The 9114-nt window shown below is 30.9% G+C and overlaps 1 protein-coding gene across 11 annotated transcripts in view; it reads left to right on the top strand.

Moving 5' to 3' along the window:
* The window catches only part of LOC137647216 (E3 ubiquitin-protein ligase Siah1-like), a 43151-nt gene extending 34314 nt beyond the window's left edge, over positions 1-8837 (top strand). For all 11 annotated transcript variants that reach the window (XM_068380573.1, XM_068380566.1, XM_068380565.1 and 8 more), the window contains one exon: positions 19-8837. The gene's annotated coding sequence lies outside the window, so the exon portion shown is untranslated. The remainder of the gene's footprint in view (positions 1-18) is intronic.
* Positions 8838-9114: the final 277 nt, after the last annotated feature.

Raw genomic sequence — 9114 nt, forward strand, 5'->3', positions numbered from 1 at the left:
TCACTGTTAACATTACAGAATTTAATGCAACTGGTTTTGGCCTCCCACCAGCCTACACTCCGCTCAAAAAATTGATGACTTTTCAAGTGATGGCCCAGTTTAGTAGCTTAAGTTATTATACTCTTCAGTGGTTGTAAACCTGGGTGCCTCACAGCTGAGAGAGACAGTGGTGTCATCGTTGTGGAATAATGGGAGGATGTGATCTAAAGAGCCTGCTTAATGCCTTCAATTTAACTGGTGGGACCAATATTTACACCCGTTTTTTGACAGTATATAAAATCAATGAGGTACAATTACGGCTCCTTTGCCTGCAATCATACGAGTGAAAGAATGATGCATTTCCAGTTGTCCATGTTAGAAAAAAGTGATTTTATTGTGCTCAGAAGAGGTTTTAACGGATTTTTAGTCCTTTATTCTGGTCATCAAACAAAAGTGGTGTTTTAGCTGTGGCAGGTAACTTATTTTCCAGAGTATTTCAGTGCTAAGGTAACCATTGTTTTCTGTTAGAAAAACCACCTTTGGTATGTAAATCCTGATCGTAATATAGTATGTACTAATTGTCCTCTTTGGTTGCAATTAGATTTAAATACATATTAATTTTGGCATTGCTTGGTCTTATGGCTCAAATTTATAACCAAAACAATCAACTGTTGACAGAATAGAGTGCCAAATACAAGGGCTTTAATGATTTTTATAATTACACCAGATTATGTGAAAGTTTTAATTTATTCTTGATTTTGAACTTAGTATTACTTCAGTCATACATTAATTGTGAGTGCGATATTAGAGATTTTTTCCATCCGATCTTGTAGACTACCATTATACATAGCTATTCCATCAGAGCATAAGTTTCAATTAATGCTTTCTTGCTAGTGCTAATTCAGGAAAATTTATACGGAAGGAAATGGTAAGACACCAACTTTTGTTTTCCGTATCATTCAAGCTATGATGGGAAATTTTAGTTGTACAATTTGGCTTTGTCTTAGTACTAAATATTTGTTACATATTTTACTTACGGCTTCTTACCCATAAATCTTATCAGATAAATTTCAAGTGTCTTTCATTGATGTATTACATACAGTATACAAATAAAATACAAAGTATAGTCATAGTAATTTTACAATTATAGTAAAATATAGCTATAAGTAGTGTTAATATGTTGAACATTAACTAAATGCCCAGAAGACATCCAGTTAAGGGTTGTAGTTACAAAGTAATGCTATGGATATATGAGAACTATTATATGTGGGTGTTTATGAGCTATCAATAAAAAAAACAGCTTGTAGAAATATGCAGATTTCATGTAGTGGTTTTAAATTTTTTTTAATAAAGACAAGTATATACCTACTCTAATGATTCTAGTATATTCTTTGCTGTAGATAACTAATTTCTTTACCCTGGGTTATGAACTAATTTCTTTACCCTGGGTTGTGAACTAATTTCTTTACCCTGGGTTATGAACTTATTTCTTTACCCTGGGTTATGCATCTCTGGTTTCATGTGAATTATTATTTCCTCTTGTGTAGTTAGAAATGGAATGATTTCTCCCACACTGTCATTTTCATTTTCTTCTTTTTAACTTCCAACAAGTCTAGGTCTTCTTTTTCCATTTGAGGCCTTCTTTCAGTTCTTTGCCATGCTACTCCCCTAATCTACTGCTTTTCCACTTCCTTCCATCTCTTCCTGATTTGTAATATGATATTCCATTCACATCCTGCTTATGAATCTCAGTACTGTAGTATCTTCCCTCCATTTTCTTGGTCAGTGCCAATTTTTTTTCTTCATAAATATACTATTTACTTGTGTGTAGATCTCGCAGCATTGGGATTTTCAAACAATGCATTATTTTCCTTCTAACTATCTTCATAGAATAGAATTTGGGTTTGTATTAAGCTTTCACGTGCATAATTTTTGCCTTTAATCTTATATTTTTTTCTTTTTCTTATAATCTGAATAAAGGGGTATTGCCTCTAGGTTTTAGTAAAACCGTAGTCTGAAATACTATGAAAATTCTAATTTTTACAGAATTTTAGAAACCTGTCATCAGTAATGTTTACCAAATGATTTGATGCGACTTCAGCTTTTGTGAAGCAGAATCTGTCATTTTTCATGATATACTCGGTCAACTGGAAATACTTCATTACCTCTTTAATGGTCTTTGAAAAGTGAGAAAAACAGAAATTGGTTTTAAAGTACTGTACAGTACATAGGAGTTTTGCAGCAATATATGTGTAATATAGTATAAATTATCATGAAAGTTTTCATTTTTAATTTTTTTTCTCATGCTATTCATCCTCATTAGTTCTAGCATATACTATATTTAGTTTATTAAGCTTATAGGTTATTAACTTATTAACTTAGGTAGATAACATGATCTTTCTCATTCTCCTACTGTTATGCCGATTTAAATTTTCTCTAACGTAGGCTTGAAAGCCTATTCAGAATTTGTTTTAAATGTTGGGAAGTCCTATTTTGTGAACTACTACAGTATATGGTATTTTTATCATAGTTTTCACTTTTTTTTATTATCTTGTACTTATGAAGGTAATGAACGTCCAGCATTTCATCAAAAACTCCATTAAAAATAAGAACATATCAAGTTCACTGATGTGGACAGCTCTTCATGTTGATGAAAATATACATGTGGTGGCATAAATGTATAGCTATTTGATACCACTGATTCTGAAAAGACACTTCCCAAAGCTGCTGTTTAATATCAGAACTGTCTTACTGAACTCTCTCTTAGATAGTGATTTATAAGATGCCATAGTAAATTTTTGTACATAAATACTTTACTAAAAGTACACACTAATGTAAATATTTTGTTAGGAGTGAAGAAAAAATGGAAAGGAAAAGATAGAGAATGATGAGAGAATGATGCATTTAAAATTCTAGGCTGCATTATAACATACTACGTCTTAAAAAGATAGTGATTATTTATTAGATAAATTTTCTTTCTGACATTTCACTTTCAAGAGGTTGTATACAGTACAACGTTATGCTTTTCTAGTTTAATAAAGCTTTTATAATAGATTGTTCTACATAAATCTCGTTATTTTAGGTGAATAGAATAACTTACTGCTATATGTACTTCATACTCAAACTGGAAAGTCAGGTACCCTTTATTATTATTTCTTTTATTTTAGCTCCATTTGAAATTTGTTAAAAGCATTGCTTTCAATAGAAAAAATTAACATCAACTTTTAACTTTGCAAAAGATCTGAGAAAAGAGATTTATCAATAGATTTTATTAATTTCTGGCACTAGCTATTTGTTTGGGTTGCCTTTATGCTGTGCAGTACATATACTAACTTATAAAGTAATTTTCATGATTTAAATTTTAAGGTTACATAGAAGCATTCACTCCAAACAAAATCTCGAGCCCTTGGATCAGCCAAGATTTATATGGTCTTTCAGTTTTCAAAAAGTATATCTTTAGTAACTGAATAAATTAGTGATGAGGTTGGACAATAAGTTTTTTTGTCGTTTGGTTTGTGTACTACGCTTGACATTGTTGATAAAAGGCTACTACAAGTAGCTGTGAGACAGAGATTGAAATTTCCTGATGACTTTACAGTGCTGTAATAAAACAATGCAAAGTTTTCTTTTTAGTACTGAATGCACTGAAATGAAGTTACATGGGTAGTGATTTGGATGAAATAAAATATGGAGATAGTAAATTGGCCTATGTTTTACCAAGACACATCTCGTATGGTAATATACAGTGAGCATTTTTTAAAATGTTTAATATTCTACTTGAGTCTGAAAATATTTGGTAATTTGTTGCTACTTTAACCTTTCAAAATGAGTCTATTTCTGGTAATATTTATTAGTTCATCCATAATAGAGTACAGTATTCATATTTCTGTAGTTTGGTGCAAAGTTAAAATAATAAACAATATAGCTGCCCGTTTGAACTATTATCGTGGGTATGTTAATAGTTTAGAACAGTAAAGATTTACTGTTTAAATTGCATAAGTAATACTGATATTGTTGCTTTGAGTAATATCTTTTGATACTACCAGCCTGTTTATAACTCATTTTCACAGTTTTTTTGGTGGTGATGGTTTAAATGAAAGTCAAACTCAAATGCCCATTCATTGGAAAAACATCCCTCTACAGTAGTTGCTGCAAAATGTAAGTATAGTTATATACAATTTCTCTGAATTTTAAGAACATCTGAAAGTCCAGAATTTTGAGATAATTTTGTCTAAGTTCCCAGTCCAGTGAAGATATTTAGAGATATTATTTAAGCAGGAGTGAATTTTAGTCGTTGATGTAAATTATTTCCAAATGATAATATCATTTATAGACTCATAGGGCTTGTTCAAATTATTTGTTTTAAAAGTAGTGAAAATTTTAGAAGAGTTTGACAGCTGGGTTGGAATCTACCTAAGGGAAGGGATGAAGAGTGAAAGGCAGAAAGAAACATAACTGGGACTGAAGAGATGCTGTAGTAACAATGAACAAACCTGGTATGCTACCAGTAATATATATGGGATCCAAAATCGCAGGTTTTGAGTTTCATTTCATAAAATTTCATTAGGGTGGTGTCTTTTGATGTTCCGTATATCGATTAGATTTTTGAGGAATTAATGTGGACAGTGCCAAAAGGATGCTGTAGAGAATTCAGGTGATAAGGCATTTGGATAATCTGATGTACTTTGTTTTTTGGTTGGGTTACATAACAGTATTTTGTTTCTTGGGGTGTTTCATAACAGTGGGAATAAAGTTGCATTGGAAAATTGGCTAAATACTTAACTGTAAAACTTATTCAAATGGAAAATTATGGCTAAAATGGTAATCATATTTTTCTGAAACTCAAATCACAAATTTAATTGCCTGGCAGAAATTGCAAGAAATTTCATTGCCGTTCTAGATTTCTTATTGCTTGTTTCTATCAAGTTTGGGTGAAATATTTTTATTATATTGAAATCATATGTTTTTCATAGAAATTTTAATACTGTGCAGCACTATCAACATTCATATGATTTTCAGAAATTTAAAAACATGTTTGAAAAATCCTCAAAACATCTTAAAACTCAAACAATTTATATTTTCTGTTCACATCAAGACTGGAAATGTATGAATCATTTTGGCTTGATTTATAAAATTATTCAGAATGACATGTATTGCAATTATCACCTTATGTTTGATACACAGTACTGTTCTATAGTAAAGAGTAGAAACCAGAACTCTATCATTGATTACTGTTGGTGTACTGTACCACCTTTCGTTGCTCTTCGATTTAGCCAAGGCTTGAAGCTGGAACTGTAAATATTATATATAAGGGCAAATTCATTGCTTTTTCATGGAATTCACTTTTTTTTTAAATCTCTAACAAAGGCAAGAAAGAGAGCGAGAAAATAAATTATATCAAGAACTGTTATATAAGAGCTCATAGAAAAATACAGTACGTTGTCATTTTTGGAACGTTTGTGATTACTTGCATCGGTGCTGAAAGTGTACAGTACACTTTTATTGTCTTTCAGTATTTGTTTAACAAAACAATATAAAAACGCTTAACATGCCATTTACATTGGTTTAGGTTTCACAGTACAGGTGTATAAGCAATGTACTTTTTATAGGAGGATTAGTATAGGCAAATACCTCATTGTACATACATTACTGAAAACTTTTAAAAGGTTTTGAATATGCACAGCTTTATAACAATTACCAGACCTTTTGTATAAATTATACAGTAGGCCTACTCCAAATATCGAATTTTATTTGTTCTGTTGCTTTGCTTTGCTTTGCATAATGTGCAGTAGATCTGAGATTTTATGTAGGTAGTGCTCTAAATTTGATATTGTAATCATTGTGAAAATCTCTGTAGAGTATTATTTAACAAGTGATATTTATATGTACCTGTGAAAGAAACAAGCAATAATGAATCTAAAGAAATTTGGTTAAAAAATGCATTGTTTTAATGATAAAGGAAATTTAGAAATTATATCCTTATGTCTATTTTTTATATTGTATTCTTAAGACTTGTATTTAAGCAATAACTGAACAATATTTTTTGGTAATTGGGACTTACTCATTTTAGTCTGTAGTTAGAAGTTAATGGTGATCTATGTACAGTATCAGGGTTACAATCAAATGTCAGTACATATTAAAACAGCCTGGGAATTATGTATGTTATCTGTATCAGATAACTATTTATTTTCAATGCATAACCCTTGCTCTGCATTTTCAGAGTATTTTTCTTGACTGTTCTTAATGACCTATTCTCTTGGGTAATCAAAATTCATGTGGATTAGTGTATTATTTGGTTAAAGAGTATTAAAGTAGCACTTCTGTCATTATTTGGTAACCTGATCAGCCATTTATAATCTTGGTGACTACATATTATTATTTTCAAAATCAGCAGGTTTAATTTTATATAAGTGAACTAGGCAAGACATTTTTCATTGCTGTGATTATCATTATTTTTTTGTTTATTACTCGGGAAGTAAATATCATACTGTGCAGCATGTTTAGTAGTCAGAAGCCTCAACAAAATTTGAGTATAATGCTTTGGAAGGCTTTAGGTTTAATTTCTCTTCATTGGAAAAAGTTATTTGAATAAGTTAGAGTAAGGGTTATTATACAATAATTGGGTTAAAGGTGAAATTTAGGATTGGGCGAAGATGCTGAAGGGTGGGGTGGGGGTAATTTGCAATGCAAGAGATTTGTTAATTTTTTTATGATGTTAATGTGTGGTACTGTGTTCCATCTCTTGTGGTGAGTGGATAGAATCCATTTGCTCACCACACGTTTTCAAGCATTTAAACAGTTGAGAAAATTGCAAAAACTAAGCATGTATCAACTATTAATCAGAGGAGCAAACCACACAACATTGTATTAGAAAACTTTTCAAGTTACTTTATTTCTTAATTAGGCCAATTTCACCTTTGGGGATGTATTAGCAAATATGTCATAAAATAGTGTTAGAGAGAAAGCTTCATCAATGGTGTACTGATGAAGCTTTCTGTCCAACATGGTTTTATGACATGTTTGTTAGTACAGTACATTCACAAAGCTGAAATTAGCTTAGTTAAGAAATGAAGTAATTTGAAAACTTTACTAGGTGTTACACTCTTGAATGGTTTGCTCCTCTGTTTAGTAATGGACACATGCATAGTTATGCAATTTTCGTGGCTGTTAACTGCTTGCTCCATCTCTCCTAAGATTTTTACTTGTAAGGCATTCAGGAAGTTTTTGACAAGGTTTTGGAAGATAGGGCCAAGTGCTTAGTAGTATAATTAATGTAAGAAATATGAGCCTTTTGCTATGTTATTGATGGCATTGAAGACCTGCCCGGTTACGAACACCGGGTCATCTGACTTGATTCTTTAAATTAATCCATGGTTATGAGAACTATTTTCATTTTCATGTCGGGTAACAAATTACAAATGTGTACAAATTATCATGCAAATTTTCCTTAAATCAGATGCCATTGTGCTTCCATTTTTTTTCTAATAGATCAGGTGTCTTTGTCCAGTTTTTAGTTTTATAGTACTGTAGTGTATTTTCACTTTAGAATTGGTGCCAAAGGGTTCTTAAGTTATTACTATTGTTCGTGGCATAAATACAATGATTATGCAAATAAAATGTTTGGTTATTTGATTAAATATGAAAATACTTATGGATCTACTTCTATGCATTTATTAGATATCTGCATAACTGCCATATTTGTGTCGTGGAAATGCATTGTGCCAGTGAGGTTTTACTTTTCTATTATTGATGGTAAAAAGATAAAATGAGATCGGATTGAGGCTACTAAAATATATTGGTATTAAACTGTTGTTCCATGAATTATATTTTCAGATGAAAATTAAGATTTTGTATTGTGGAAAAATATCTGTATATAGCTGCAAATTTATTAGTTTGCAGCGGGTTCCGATGCTTTATATACCGTAATTGCACCCTGAACAGATTTTCTTGTTCGCAGTTAAAATTTTTTTTTTGGTAGATTCCTGATATTTTCCATCACTTACAAGCTGAGTTCTAGTTCAGTTAGGGATTTAAAGAAATAGAGATTTGTAAAAAGCTATCAAAGTTGCATTTACTATGACCAGAACAAATATAAGATGTGATTTTCCATTATCTTAGGCCTATTGTCATTGTTATGGAAGGATTCTGATAAATTAAAACAAACCTATTGTTGAATTGTTGCATTCTTCAAGTCTAAAAGAGCACTCAAGTTTGAATATTATCTCCTCTACTGTATGTTAATCTTTTTTCTGAATTTTCAACATTTAATGGATTTTATCACTGACTTAGGAAAGATTATAATTCATTAAATGAGGGACAGCTTTCAAGAGTTGACATGATTGGATAAGTCATACTAGTTTATGTAATGGAGAAATTGCTTTAAAATTTTGCAAGTGTGTATAACGGTGAAGTTTGTAGGGCTACCAATGAAGGATACATTGACCCTTATATTCAATGTCATGTCTTATTATTTAAAACCTCTGAAGCTTTTTGATTACATACTTAAAACATGGAATAAACTTAAAAAAGCATTTATAATATTGCTGCAACTATAGTCCAAAGAGAAAGAAAAATGACTGACCACTAATCTGTAAGTCTTAACAGGGAGTGGAAGGGATTATTAAGATTGCTGTATATTGGCTGGAATTGGTAAAGCCGTTTGTTTAAATATGTTCCTCATTGCTTAGTGCCGATGTTATACCCTACTATTGTAAATTTCATTAGGGATAGAAGTGAGGAAAATATATTTTTGTTTTGGTTGTATAAGAAAAGGTCTTGCATAGTTATTATTTGTCATGAGGACAGGACTGGATTGGTATTGGGATATTTACAATCAATAAAAAATTGAATTAATTGAAGTACTGTATAATTTATATTTGATAGTTGACAAGATGCATTATTTTTTCTTTCATTTTCTTGTTCAACACTCAAATAGTTACTGAATGCATGTTGTATTAATAAGCATGAACAGAGAATTCATAAGATGCTTTTTTTCCCAGTAAATTTTGACACTTATTACAATTGTAATACCATTTCAGTAATTGTCTTACATTATATGCATCCTGATGAGAATTCTATTTTATAAGTACAGTATAAGAAGTTTGTGGTTGTTAATTTTGGAAATTGTATATTCTA

Source organism: Palaemon carinicauda, chromosome 9 (genome assembly GCF_036898095.1).
Source record: "Palaemon carinicauda isolate YSFRI2023 chromosome 9, ASM3689809v2, whole genome shotgun sequence".
NCBI lineage: Eukaryota > Metazoa > Arthropoda > Malacostraca > Decapoda > Palaemonidae > Palaemon > Palaemon carinicauda.